Here is a 16,342-nt window from a genome sequence, read left to right on the forward strand (position 1 = left end):
GATACTTCATGAAACGGAAAAACAGTTGCTGCTCTAGTGAAAACCCAAGGTTGAACCCAAACCCGAGACTAAGTGCTTCTATAATGAGAGGAACGGACACTAAAGCAGAACCACCCTAGATACTTGGTAGATAAGAAGGCAGGCAAGGTCGACGGAAGTATATTGGATATACATTATGTTAATGTGTACTTTACTAGTACTCCTAGTAGCACCAGGGTATTAGATACCGGTTCGGTTGCTAAGTGTTAGTAACTCGAAATAAAAGCTACGGAATAAATGGAGACTAGCTAAAGGTGAGCTGATGATATGTGTTGGAAGTGTTTCCAAGGTTGATATGATCAAGCATCGCACGCTCCCTCTACCGTCGAGATTGGTGTTAAACCAAAATAATTGTTATTTGGTGTTTGCGTTGAGCATAGACATGATTGGATTATGTCTATCGCAATACGGTTATTCATTTAAGGAGAATAATGGTTACTCTGTTTATTTGAATAATACCTTCAATGGTCTTGCGCCTAAAATGAATGGTTTATCGAATCTCGATCGTAGTGATACACACGTTCATGCCAAAAGATATAAGATAGTAATGATAGTACCACCTACTTGTGGCACTGCCATGTAAGTCATAAAACGCATGAAGAAGCTCCATGTTGATGGATCTTTGGACTCACTCATTTTTGAAAAGTTTGAGACATGCGAACCATGTCTATTGGTGTATATGCATGAAGAAACTCCATGCAAATGGACCGTTTGGACTCACTTGATTTTGAATCACTTGAGACATGCAAATCATACCACATGGGCAAGATGACTGAAAGCCTCGTTTTCAGTAAAATGGAACAAGAAAGCAACTTGTTGGAAGTAATACATTTTGATGTGTGCAGTCCAATGAGTGCTGAGGCACGCAGTGGATATCGTTGTGTTCTTACTTCACGGATGATTTGAGTAGATACTGAGTATATTTACTTGATGAAACACAAGTCTGAATTATTGAGTGGTTCAAGTAATTTCAGAGTGAAGTTGAAGGTCATCGTGACAAGAGGATAAAATGTCTATGATATGATCATACAGATGAGTATCTGAGTTACGAGCTTTGGCACGCAATTAAGACACTGTGGAAATTGTTTCACAATTAATACCACCTGGAACACCATAGTGTGATGGTGTGTCCGAACATCATAGTTGCACCCTATTGGATATGGTGCGTACCATGATGTCTCTTATCGAATTACCACTATAGTTCATGGGTTAGGCATTAGAAACAACCGCACTCACTTTAATAGGGCACCACGTAATTCTGTTGAGACGACACCGTTTGAACTATGGTTTGGAGAAACCTAAGTTGTCGTTTCTTGAAAGTTTGGGGTTGCGACGCTTATGTGAAAAAGTTTCATCGTGATAAGCTCGAACCCAAAATCGGATAAATACATCTTCATAGGATACCCAAAATGGTTGGGTATACCTCCTATCTCAGATCCGGAAGCAAGAGTAATTGTTTCTAGAAACGGGTCCTTTCTCGAGGAAAAGTTTCTCTCGAAAGAATTGAGTGGGAGGATGGTGGAGACTTGATGAGGTTATTGAACCATCACTTCAACTAGTGTGTAGCAGGGAACAGGAAGTTGTTCCTGTGGCACCTGCACCAATTGAAGTAGAAGCTTATGATAGTGATCATGAAACTTTGGATCAAGTCACTACCGAACCTCGTAGGTCGACAAGGACGCGTACTACTTCAGAGTGGTACGCAATCCTGTCTTAGAGGTCATGTTGCTAGACAACAATGAACCTACGAGCTATGGAGAAGCAATGGTGGGCCCGAATTCCGACGAATGGCTCGAGGCCATAAAATCCGAGAGAGGATCCATGACTTTGGAAGAAATACTTGATGGTCGTAAGGCCATTGGGTACAGATGGATTTTAAAAGGAAGACAAACAATGATGGTAAGTATCACCATTAAGAAAGCTCGACTTGTCGTTAAAACATTTTCCGACAAGTTCAAGGAGTTGACTACGATGAGACTTTCTCACTCGTAGCGATGCTAAGAGTCTGTTGGAATTGAATTAGCAATTACTGCATGATTTATGAAATCTTGCAGATAGAATGTCAAAACATTGTTTCCTCGATGATATCCTTGAGGAAAGGTTGTATGTGATACAACCAGAAGGTTTTGTCAATCCTGAAAGACGCTAATGAGTATGCAAAGCTCCAGAAATCCTTCTAAGGACTGGAGTAAGCATCTCGGAGTTGGAATGTACGCTTTGATGAGATGATCAAAGATTTTGGGTTTATACAAAGTTTATGAGAAACTTGTATTTCCAAAGAAGTGAGTGGGAGCGCTATAGAATTTCTGATGAGTATATGTTGTTGACATATTGTTGATCGGAAATGATGTAGAATTTCTGGAAAGCATATAGGGTTATTTGAAAAGTGGTTTTCAATGGAAAATCTGGATTAAGCTACTTGAACATTGAGCATCAAGATCTATGAGGATAGATAAAAAATGCTCAATGGTACTTTCAAATGAGCACATACCTTGACATGATCTTGAAGGTGTTCAAGATGGATCAGTCAAAGAAGGAGTTCTTGCCTGAGTTGTAAGGTATGAAGTTAAGAGTTAAAGCTCGACCACGGCAGAAGAGAGAGAAAGGACGAAGGTCGTCCCCTATGCTTCAGATGTAGGCTCTATAGTATGCTATGCTTTGTACCGCACCGGAAGTGTGCCTTGCCATGAGTCAGTCAAGGGGTACAAGAATGATCCAGGAATGGATCATTGGACAGCGGTCAAAAAATGTCCTTGGAGTAAATAAGGACATGTTTCTCGATTATGGAGGTGATAAAGAGTTCGGTGTAAAGGGTTATGTCGATGAAAGCTTTAACACCTATCCGAGTGACTCTGAGTAGCAAACCGGATACGTATAGTGGAGTAACCATTTGGAATAGCTCCAAGTGGAGCGTGGAAGCAGTATTTACAGTATGACCTAGAGATTTGCGAAGTACATACGGATCTGAATGTTGCAGACCTGTTGACTAAAACCTCTCTCACAAGCAAAACATGATTAAACCCCAGAACTCATTGAGACTTAATCACATGGTGATGTGAACTAGTTTAGACACTAGTAAACTCTTTGGATGTTGGTCACATGGCGATGTGACCTATCAGTGTTAATCACATGGCGATGTGAACTAGATTATTGACTCTAGTGCAAGTGGGAGACTGTTGGAAATATGCCCTAGAGGCAATAATAAATTGGTTATTATTATTATATTTCCTTGTTCATGATAATCATTTATTATCCATGCTATAATTGTATTGATAGGAAACTCAGATACATGTGTGGGTACATAGACAACACCATGTCCCTAGTAAGCCTCTAGTTGACTAGCTCATTGATCAACAGATGGTTACGTTTCCTGACCATGGACATTGGATGTCGTTGATAACGGGATCACATCATTAGGAGAATGATGTGATGGACAAGACCCAATTCTAAGCCTAGCACAAAGATCGTGTAGTTCGTATGCTAAAGCTTTTCTAATGTCAGGTATCGTTTCCTTAGACCATGAGATTGTAAAACTCCTGGATACTGTAGGAATGCTTTGGGTGTACCAAACGTCACAACGTAACTAGGTGGCTATAAAGGTGCACTACAGGTATCTCCGAAAGTGTCTGATGGGTTGGCACGAATCGAGACTGGGATTTGTCACTCCGATTGACGGAGAGGTATCTCTGGGCCCACTCGGTAGGACATCATCATAATGTGCACAATGTGACCAAGGGTTTTATCACGGGATGATGTGTACGGAACGAGTAAAGAGACTTGCCGGTAACGAGATTGAACAAGGTATCGGCATACCGACGATCAAATCTCGGGCAAGTACAATACCGCTGGACAAAGGGAATTGTATACGGGATTGATTGAGTCCTTGACATCGTGGTTCATCCGATGAGATCATCGTGGAACATGTGGGAGCCAACATGGGTATCCAGATCCCTCTGTTGGTTATTGACCGAAGAACGTCTCGGTCATGTCTGCATGGTTCCCGAACCCGTAGGGTCTATACACTTAAGGTTCGATGACGCTAGGGTTATAAAGGAAGTTTGTATGTGGTTACCGAATGTTGTTCGGAGTCCCGGATGAGATACCGGACGTCACGAGGAGTTCCGAAATGGTCCGGAGGTAAAGATTTATATATGGGAAGTCCTGTTTTGGTCACCGGAAAAGTTCCGGGTTTTATCGTTAACGTACCGGGACCACCGGGAGGGTCCCGAGGGTCCACCAAGTGGGGCCACTGGCCCCGGAGGGCTGCATGGGCCAAGTGTGGGAGGGGACCAGCCCCAGGTGGGCTGGTGCGCCCCCCCCCCCACAAGGGCCCAAGGCGCCTAGGGTTTGGGGGAGGGGCGCACCCACCTAACTTGGGGGGCAAGTTTCCCCTCTCCCCCCCCCCCCTTGGCCGCACCCCAAGTTCTGGCACAGCCCTCCCCCTCTCCCAAGTACTCCTCCTCTCCCGCGGTGCTTGGCGAAGCCCTGCAGGATTGCCACGCTCCTCCACCACCACCACGCCATCGTGCTGCTGCTGGACGGAGTCTTCCCCAACCTCTCCCTCTCTCCTTGCTGGATCAAGGCATGGGAGACGTCACCGGGCTGCACGTGTGTTGAACGCGGAGGTGCCGTCCGTTCGGCACTAGGAACTCCGGTGATTTGGATCACGACGAGTACGACTCCTTCAACCCCGTTCTCTTGAACGTCCGCTTAGCGATCTACAAGGGTATGTAGACGCACTCTCCTTCCCCTCGTTGCTGGTTTCTCCATAGATAGATCTTGGTGATACGTAGGAAACTTTTGAATTTCTGCTACGTTCCCCAACAAATATTGCTTTCAACATTAATGGGCGTACCTGAGATATAGTGTTTTATTCTTTGCCCATTAACAACCTTTGGGTTAGTACCTTCGATATTATTTATTTTGATGAAACGAGAGTTGTACAAAAGAACATTTTCTCCAACTTTGAACTCATGCTTTTGGATTATTTTGTCATGCCATCTTTTAACTTTTTCTTTAAATACAGATGAGGCTCCGACCAGCACCGCCGCCGGATGTAGATCTTGGACCCGGCTGCGCGGCAGCGGCCACGCCCCCTGGACCTGAGGAACCAGTAGAATCTCCGGCGGACCGCATCAGTGATCTCCCAGACGACATCCTTGGGGAGATCATCTCCCTTATCCCCACCAAGGATGGCTACCGCACACAAGTCCTCGCATCTCGGTGGCGCACTCAGTGGCGTGTCGCGCCTCTTAATCTTGATTGTCGTGAGCTATCTATCGATGATGATTCTGAACTCCCCGGAGCCATCATCTCCTCCCACCAGGGCTCCATTCAACGCATCTAGCATGCTACCTGCTGGACATACCCTGCATGGTATTTGCCTGGCTAACATCCCGTCAATTCGATAAACTCCAGCAGCTTGAGTTCTACCATGACTATGTATGTAACATACCACGAACCGGTGTATGTGTGCCCTCACCACCGATGTCCATCTCATGGTTTTCCTCCTCTCTCCACACCGCCACCTTCGCCCGGTGCCATCTAGCAGACAATCTGGTACAAATGCTTTGACTCCCACTGCTAAAAAAACTTGCGCTCGTGGTGGTTGATCTGTCGGAGGCCGCACCGCACAACATCATCCACTCCAGCTGCCCTGCCCTGGAGCGCTTGCTGTTTGTTTTTGGAATAGAAATTCATATCCATTGTCTCAAAATAAAGTCACTCCACCTTGTAAGCATGGGAATTTGTTTTTTTGGATATGATCTCATCATCAAAGATGCCCCTTCACTTCAAAGGTTGCTCCTTGATTCTATTATAGTACCTTCGCAAATAATTGTAGTTTGTGCGCTTAAACTGGAGACCTTGGGTGCAATTCGTGATCCTTTTAGATGGTTTAAGATGGTGTTTGGCTCCACACCTATTGAGGTACTGTATATTATTCACGTAAATTTTTGCAATCTGCTTTTTTCATTTGTGCGCATAAGTTAAGTATCATCTTGGAGTATACTTTTGGTACTAATATTAAGTTCTATGCTCAATGAAGAGCTTGTCCATCCTATCAGTGGTGGTGGATTCTGTCAACACCTTACATACTAGTATGTGGTGTTTTGATCTGAACACGATTATTGGCTTGCTGCAATGCTTTTCATGTCTGGAGAATTTGTATATAAAGGTGATGATTCACGCACATTGAAAGCCCATATATAATGTACTATAATTAATCGTTCAGCTATCACTCTTTCAACATAATCAATTTTAGACATTAAGTGTTTTCAATCTTCATCTCTATTTAGGCGCCAACACATGGAGAAAAAAGTATAACCAATCGATGGTTCAAGAAGCATCAGGATTTTTTCGGATCTCATGACATTCGTTTGAAGATAGTAACGCTGGAAGGATATGCATCCAACAATGCAAACACTAGCTTTGTCACGTTCTTCATGTTGAATGCGAGGGCACTATTGTCCGTGAGGATTAAGTTTTTCAACAAGAAATTTCTTATGGCTGCAAGTGTTGAACAACATAAAAAGAAGTTTCAGGTGGACCTAAGGGCTCCTGATCGTGCTCGGCTTCTATTTACAACAGATTGTCATCATGGACCAGTAGAATTTCTGGCCCGGGATCTTAATTTTATGGATTAGACCGATCCATTTGATTGTGATTGCCGAAAACTTTGGTTGAGTTAGATGTCCTTGTCCTGTTCAATCTGTATTTTGTCTAAATCTGATGAGCAATTAATCTTCGTGCTTTTGTACTATTTGTAAGCTGGGGTTAGATATTGTTGCCCTTTTCAACTCGGCTTTGACCCATATTTTCTTTCATACTAGGCCAATGGCTTGCCATTTCTTTAATTAAGACATAAATATTATAGGGTTTTTATCAGTTTTGCCATCGGCTGTATAACGCTACTCAGTTTTGCCACTAAACTTTTTGAGTACTCAAAAATGCCACTGTTATATTAGATCAAGCTCAAAAAGACCATTTTTCACCGTTACCGTTTGGTCAACACACGTTGACTGGAGGTGGATGACAGAAATACCCCTATCACCGTTTGTGAACACCCTCTCTCTCTGTTGACTTGTGGGACCATTTGTAAGGGGTGCATGAAAAGAGAATAAAAATGACGCCGTGGGGTTTCGAACCCAAGACCACAACCTCCAGTAAGGCGCTAGCTAACCAACTGAGCTAAGGAGATGTTTTGATGTAGAGGGAGATATAACCCTTATATGTTCATATGGAATAATATTCCATCACAACAACGTCTCGTATATTTTCTTGTTGCTAGCTAGTTGGACTTGGGTTTGAAAGTCAGTATCAACAACACATGTGCATGAGCGGCTGGCCGGCTGGAAGAATATGGCTGGTACTAGTAGACATAAACAAATGAGGCAGACCGTCACGCCCAATTTTTTTTGACGGTCACACACTAATTGACAGAAACAACACATATGACAGCAGGATCACATGGTATTCTAAATTTCTCTGAAAAAATCAGCATGGTGGCTGCCCATTTTTCTGAAAACGACACAAACACAAAGTGGTTCACGGACATAAATAAGGTTCAAAATATCAACTTGTTAGTTTTTCAGCACACACAAATCAGGTTCACAAACATAAATAAGGTTCAATAACATCCACTTGTTGGTCGAAATATAAAGGTCCAAATTCTCAAACATGCATAAGGTTGAAAAGAAGGATGTCCAGGTTCACAAGCATAAGGTCACGATCACACAAACTTCACATATGTAGATTCTTTTTGCTTCTTGTGTTTTTAGCAGGACTGTCTGGTGGTTCCGCATTTGCAACTCGAATATGCATGGGTGACGAAACAAATCCACCTGTATGTCCTTCGATTATGGTACAAACTTCATTTTACATACCCTTCCTTTTCCTAGTGTTCTTCTCTGTTTTCTTCACAGTTGTTTTCTTCACACTTTTCTTTGAGCTGTACAAAAGTTAGTCATGTTGCAAAAAAGAATGAAAATAGATGTTGAAAATACATATAGAAAAGCACATGTTCTTTTCGTGTTACCTAGCAGAACTTGCAACCATTGACAGTTCAAGGATTGCGACCATTGATAGTTTAGGGTCACCTTCTCCTGCCACAAAAGGGGCTTCCCTGGCTTGGAGGTCAGCCTCATCTTCTCCAAATGCTAGGTCAACTGGATTTGTGCACAATCTGGCAATGTGCCCGAAGCCTCCGCATCGCTTGCACTTCCTTTTCCTAGCGCCCATGCCAGCACCTTCAGCACTAGATCTAATTCTAGTCTTCCTTGGTCGGCCTTTTGGCCTCCTCAACACTGGAGCATGTAGTTTGAAGCCAGGGTCAACAATGTCCCATTGTTGCTTGCCTACCATTGCAGGTATGTTGTCCGCATAGGAAGCCTTAAATTTTGCAACGGAGTAGAACTCATGTACATATGGTTCAATTTCTGATACCAGACCTCGTAGTGAAGTAATAAAATTCAGGGCATGGATACATGGCAAACCCTTGACCTGCCATTGCCTGCAGCTACATGTTTTCTTTGCAATGTCAACAGGGTACCTCCATTCCCTATTCTCTTTGTCCACTGCAGTAATTTCTGCCTCAACATCACCGCGTCTAATTACCATCATCTTCAGCCCTGAGAATAACACAAAACATTAATCATTGAATTTAGTTGTTATGAAATTAATCAATTGAAAGAATACAAGATATTTACCTTTGGATTTGGCATGCAGTGTCTTTATCACACTTGGTATTATGAGATGGCTAAGCCATTTTTATAATGTTATCCTCATCCACATATCAAACTTCTCCATTATCATCTGCCTGATCTTGTCCAACATGTCAACAATAAGAAAAGCCTTAACTTTCCTGACTTTGCTATTAAATGACTCCGCGAGGTTGTTATTGATGTAGTCAAACTTGCAGATTTCATTGAACTTGCTTCTATACCATATCTTTGTGTGGTGTTCAGCCATATATTTTTGGACACTCTTCTTAGCAAGGATCTGTTTCATATGCCAATTGTGCTTTCTAGAGCTGAAAGTTAAGCTTGCAGCCCAAAGATTATCATCATAGATCTTGCCCTTGATTTTTTTTCAAAAATTTACAGCAAGATGCCTCATACACTCCCTATGCTCCACTCCAGGCCACACTTGTTCTACTGCTGTCTCCAAACCTTTGCAAGCATTGGTGTGTATGACTAGTCCTTCAGGATGCCCAATAATCCCACGCAGATTTTGAAGAAACCAAGCCCAACTTTCAGATGATTCTGTCTCTAGCACCCCATATGCAATCGGGTAAAGCCAATTACGGCCATCAATGGCACAAGCATATGCTAGTTGCCCTTTGAATCTCCCATTCAGTGCAGTTGAGTCTACGCCCAAGTATGGTCGACATCCATTTAAAAAGCCTTGCCAACATGCCTTGAATGAAACAAACACCCTCCTAAAGCATTCCTTCTCCCTCACTTTTCCTTTGATTGTGTACTGCACAGTCTCTTTGTCTATTTCCACTACACTACCAGGAGAACACTTCTCCACCTCAGCCTTGAAACTATAGAGACGGTGGAAGCTATCTTCCCATTTTCCACTAATCATATCCATTGCTTTGTCCTTACCACGAGATACACGCATGTATGGCACCGTGAAGTGGTACTTCTCATGGATCTTCTCTTGAAGAGCAGTAGGGCCAATATTCGGGTTCTTTCTCACCCAATCCAGCACAACATTAGCAACCCACCTACTCTTTGCCGGCTTGAACTTCTCACTTCTCAGCTTAGTTGGGCATGTATGAGAGAAAGGACACACCTTGATCTGTAGGAATCAACACAATCAGTTAGTATGTTGCTAGTATGTTAAACTTGCCACATTTGTATAGTTACTAGTTCCATAAAATAAAGGGTACAATAAACAAATCAATTAGATGTTAACAAGTTATACCTGAAATATTGTGCTATTCCTCATATAAGAGCCATGAATTCTCCACTTACACCTCTTATATGCACAACTTGCTCTCAGCCTCTTAGAATCACTCTTTTCGACCGTATAGTCAAATTCACGTTTAATTGCAAAAGAAGAAAGTGCATTCTTGCAGTCCAACAAAGAGGGGAATACCGAACCTTCTGCAAATAATGGATTCTCCTTGTCATATACTACAACAGGTCTGTCCTCCTCCTCCTCCTCTTCCTCTTCATCAACTAAACCCATGTCTCTATTCTCTTCTTCCTCTTCGGTGTCAGTGGATTCATGTGCTGGAGGATTATCTTCCTCTTCCATATATGTCGAATCATCTTCTTTGGTAGACTTCTTGACTAAGTCTGGATACTACCGCTCATCATCATTATCCGAGAGAACATCATCATCGGGTATAGCATCATCGATTATGTCTCTATTAGCATCATCAACACTAGTAGACTGCTTGACTCCCTGTATGTTGACTGTATCAACATCAACTGCCTAACTCCCTGTATGTTGACTCTCACTGTAACAAGTTTGGGATTTTTGAAGAACCTCAATTTGCATAGATATTTTCTTTGAATCTTGATGTTTTCCAAACATCAAAGCTGCATCATCATCACATACAACAGCAACCCATTTATTCCGCTCCCTCTCATAGTACTTCAACTCAACGTAATCACGCCACCCCCATGGATAGCTATCACACAGCTTGTGCAGCAATGTTTTGTGTGTGATACTAGGTTCTACGAATAGAGGAAAATCAAAGCCGCCAACATATCGCTTGACACCATTGTTACTCTCACGGCTTGTTTCCATCCTAACTGTCAGCATAAAAGCAGTATCTGCATCCATCCTGACCATCAGGAACACAAGTACCAAATTGCATGCGATTATCAGTAAGGCAAAGCCAGCTACTACAAATTCTACGTACAAATTTCGACCTCTTCAAGTTATATTCAACCACACACGCACACTGAGAATTAGTACACTCACAATTCAGGAATTTCAGAGCCTATGTCATGTTGGGGCATCCTGTGGCCGATGCAATCCTCCAATTTGGTCCTGCTATCCGTCGCCATTGTCGTGGAACAACTGCACTTCAAGACTAGGAGGAGCTGCAGAGTAAGGCGGGTGAAGCGCCGGAGCTGCCTGCCTCCGGTGGCAGTGCCCGGCGGGATGAAGAGCCGAAGCTGCGAGGGGTGGCGCCAGTCAGCGGGAGGCGCCGCAGTTGCGGCGAGTGGGGGCGCACCGGAGCTGGGCGGGCAGCCCGGCGACCGGCGGTGCCAGGTGAGGAGTTTGGCAGGCGGCGACGGTGGCTGGGGATGTTGGTTCCGGCTGGGAAAACTGCTACGAACAGATCGGGTAAAGGATTAGATAAGGGTTCTGTTTAGTTAGGTTTGGACAATGTATATAATACGTATATCTCCTTTCACAACAAAGCGTTTCCCTAGGTCAGTTGGTCAGCTCGCGCGGTGTATTGGCTTTGGTCTATGGTCTTGGGTTCGAACCCCCGCCGTCCCAACTTTTTATTCTCTTTTTCTCATACGTCCCTTACAAATGGGATAGGGGTAGTTTCGTCATCCACCTCCAGTCAACGTGTGTTGACCAAACGGTAACGGTGAAAAATGGTCTTTTTGAGCTTGATCTAATATAACAGTGGCATTTTTTAGTAGTCAAAAAGTTTAGTGGCAAAACTGAGCAGCGTTATACAACCGATGGCAAAATTGATAAAAAACCCAATATTATAAGCATTCACAACATAGGGAAAGAACATCATTCTCGCGGGATCCTTGAGATCTTTGTTCATTACAGAACCGCAAGTTCTTAGCACCTACCAGCACCCACAAACTTATTTTCAGCTAGCACTCCAAATGGGCTGTAATTCTTAATGAGAAAAGCTGCATGGTAGTGATAGTTTTGGATTTGTCATTTGGGACCCACGAGGAAAAAGCCTATCCACGGCGGTGCCGACTCAACAGTAAACATTGAGAAACCTGGTTTTAAAATTACTGTAAATCCAAAACTCGCCTCAAAATCATGAAACTTGGCATGGTGTTATGACATGGCACCAACATGCTGTGGTAAAAATTAGTCCAATTTGGAACAAGTTTTGGTACAAACTTCTTACAAACCGGAACTTCTCTCAAAAAGGCTCATGGTTCCAAGAGGAAACTTGTCACCTATCTATGTGAAACAACATACGTTGTCTCTTCCCGCCTTGATTTATTTAACAGAGGCAACATGCAACTATAGGAGCATCGTCCTAAAAATAAGAAATTATTCATGGTTTGTTTTGCCTTTTTATACATTATTTGAGTTTTCTAGGCATTTTGGAACATACTTTGGTGTGTGCAAAGGTCATGTGTGTACTAACCACCTATGTAATTGAATGTTCAGTCTGTTTATGGAATCAAGTCCTTATAAGTTATAAGTACATATGTTGTTGTTCTGTGTGCAATGACATCGCACACGGATCATACTAGGGAACCCGTCGGCGATGATTTCATCAATCGCTGACAATTGTATACCACCAAGCGTTTGCCCACAACACACACGGCTTATTAGTAGCAATCGCCTGTATTATTATCAGTCTTCGCACACAATTCTGATTACAGACATATTTGCCGCGTATCACACACATCTTGTTAAATTGAACCGTTTCTATTCTCTTGGCTCAAAGCAAACAGTTCATCCAAGTGAACCGTATGTCGTATATCGCACACACCTTGATATGGCTGACTGTTTCTTTTGTGTTGCCTAATCACAAACAGTTCATCCGAGTGAACTGTATGCTATATATCGCACACGCCTTCATTTGGCTGCCTGTTTCTGTTGTTCCGCCTCATTGCAAACAGTTCATTGAACTCAATCGTATGCCTAACATCGCACAAGCAACTAAAATCTGAATCATGTTTGATGTATCCGCCATTGCAAAAGTTTTGCACCTTTTTTGACGGTTTTTTACATTACCGTTTGTGATTAATGCATCGCACACAGTTTCATCAAAGGGTCTCTGATCGTAGTGTCCATTAGCAGCATCCTGCAGTAGTGAACAACCCTAGAGTTCGTACTAAAATAACACCATATGATATGCATCAACCAACTCTAATGTCTCCTAGATACTCCAATGTCACCACAAGTATCCGTGAGATGATTATACGATGCGCATCAAACAACTTCAGATTCATAATATTCAATCCAACACAAAGAACTTCAAAGAATGCCCCAAGATTTCTACCAGAGAAGGTAGGATGAAAAATGCATTAACCCCTATGCACAGATTACCCTAATGTCACCTCAGCAATCCGCGAGTTGAATGCCAAAACATACATACATTAAGTGAATCAATATAATACCCCAATGTCACCACGGGTATTCATATACAGGACATTCATCAAGTGTTCTCAAATCCATAAAAGTATTCAATCCGACAATAGTGAAACCTCAAAGGTAAAAACTCAATTCATCACAACAAGATAGAGAGGGGGAAAACACCATATGATCCAACAATATTAACAAAGCTCGCGGTACATCAAGATCGTGCCAAATCAAGAACACGAGAGAGAGAGAGAGAGAGAGACCAAACACATAACTACTTATACATACCCCTAGCCTCGAGGGTGAACTACTCCCTTCTCATCACGGCGACCGCTGGCATGACAAAGATGGCTTCCGGTGATGATTTCCCCCTCCGGCAGGGTGCGGGAACAGGGCTTCAGATGGTATTTTGAAGGTATAGAGGCGTTCTGCGATGGAGTCCAAGTTCTAGGGTTATTTCTGGTAGTTTCTCTATTTATATGATTTTTGGCGCCGGTTTCATGCGAAGATGGGCCACAGGGTGCACACTATCCACCAGCCCAAGGCCACCCCCTGGGCGCGCCGTGGTGGGTAGTGGAGCCCTTGTGCTCTTCTGTCCCTCCCACGAAACTTCAGGGGTCCCTTTTGTTTCAAAAAAAATCGTCAAAAAGTTTCAGCCCATTCTGAGAACTTTCATTTGTGCACAAAAAACACCACCACGGTAGTTCTGCTGAAAACAACGTCAATCCGGGCTAGTTCCATTCAAATCAGACCAAAACCATATATAATTATTGTGAACATGGCATGCATACTTCATAAATTATAGATACGTTGGAGACGTATCAGTGTCTCATCAGCTATACCTTCGGGATCCCGCATCTCGGATATCATCCGTACAAGTCCATCTCCACCTCGGTCAACACACTCGCCAAGCTCTCCACCAACACGGTACTGCTCTTCCACGACACGTCACTCTATCGCAGCTTGGCCGGCGCCCTTCAGTACCTTACATTGACATGCCCGACCTCTTCTACGCCGCGCAATGGTGTTGCATGTTCACGCACACGCTGCACGATTGTCAGTTTTAACTCGTGAAGCGAATCCTCGGGTACGTGCGCTGCATGATGCATCTCGGCCATCGGATTCATCACGCCACCACCACCGAGCTCGTCGCATACTCTAACACCGACTAGGTCGGCTGCCTCGACACATGTATGTCTAAAGAGACAAAACATCGTCTCCCCGGTCTAGTGTCGAGGCGTAGTACCAAGCGGTTGCCAATGCCACAGAGTCAACGTGGCCATGCCAGCTCCTCAGCTAACTCCATCAATCTCTAGCGCGCACCACAATAGTCTACTACGACAACATCATCTCTATGTACATGCCAAGCAACCTGATGCAACATCAACGCATGATGCATACTAGATCAATCTTCACTTTGTGCGAGAGCATGCCACGCTTGGTGAAATACGCGTTCTTCATGTGCCACGAGCTTGCAGTCCACTGCTATTTTGACCAAAGGCTTACTGACAGGCATCCTCAAATTCTGGTCCAGTCTCAATGTCAGCGAACCCAAAGTTTCGAACAACTCATGCACTATGTGCACATGTACAACTTGCATGATAGGCATTATCGACTAGTGTCGTTGTACTATCTCCCTATCCCCCTCTCTCGTGCAATTGTATATATAAGCACACAATGCCAGTTGATACAATCAGGAGAGAGTTTACACCACCTAACTCTCTTAGCCCTCTGTGAAGCTTTCCATGAAGCTTAGATAGGCCACTTGCACATTTTCAAAGTCTACTCTCCCGCATTTCCATTCTAACTTTTTTTTAGAAAATTTTCAATCTTAACTATGATAGTCAACTTAACCAACAATGGTGTTAAAAAAACTTAACCAACAACGTGCTTTTAAGATATCTCACCACTTATGTCGAACGGTAACCAACAACGTGTTGAAATGAACCCCGTTAAAAAACATGTTGAAGCAAACAACTATATAGAATCTTCCCCGCGAAAAGAAATAATAGAAATTCCTAAACATTAGAATCTAAAAAGAACTCAAAATCAAATGGGAAACATTACAAATCAACCGACAGATTACGTCGCTTGCGTTGACCGCTTCCCTTTGCTGCCACATGTCCCCTAGTACAATGCACCCCCCAGTTTCTAGAAATATCCGGGCGACCCCGTCCCCTTCCTCTGGTGTTTCACCATTCACCCTTGTTCTCTCAACCCACTTTTTTTGATCTGGATGAAGCCCAAATACTAAGATCTATGTCGGCTGCTGCAAGGTGCATGCATGAATGGTGTTTGGAAGGCGCTGATGATGCGGGCTAGGGCTCCGCTCGCCACCTTGTGCTTGGCAAATCCATGCCCGTTGTTGCAAGGTGCCGTTGATGCGGGCCAGGGCACCGCTCGCCACCACATGCTAGGCAGATCCATGCCCGTTGCTGCAAGGTGCCGTTGATGCGGGCCAACCCCTTTCTCCTTTCCTCCTCCTCTCTCCTTACCCCCCCCCCCTCTCCCCACAAACGAGCTCCCAACCCAGCTCTCATGTCCCTCTTTCCTTGGGTGCTTTTCTGCAACAAGACCCCGGTGTAAAAAAATTCTACAAAAAGATGTACAAAAATTTTATAAAAACATTCTGCAACAAGAGCTTATTTTTTTTGCAACAAGAGCAAATCCTGTATCAAAACTTTTCTGCAACTAGACCTATGCTGCAAAAAAAAAAAATGCAACAAGACTTGTTTTGCAATAGTGAAGGCATCCCTCATCCGTAGATCCGACGGCTCGCGATTTTGCCAATCCTTTAAAAAGTTCAGCCGGCTAGCACGCCTCAAATCAAAGAGACTTGGTTTTATATATTTGATCCAATGTATACATCGTGAGAAGGCACGGAAAGGAGATTAGATCTGATACGGGCTCCAAATTAAATTTGGCAGGACATTGCCTAAGCCATCGAGGAAGAAATTTAACCAGCCGGCACGGAACTCATCACACCCGATGTTCTACACGTACACACAGCAAGCCGGCCCCGACCGACCCCGACCCA

Source organism: Triticum aestivum, chromosome 3B, assembly GCF_018294505.1.
Source record: "Triticum aestivum cultivar Chinese Spring chromosome 3B, IWGSC CS RefSeq v2.1, whole genome shotgun sequence".
In the NCBI taxonomy this organism is placed as follows: Eukaryota; Viridiplantae; Streptophyta; class Magnoliopsida; order Poales; family Poaceae; genus Triticum; species Triticum aestivum.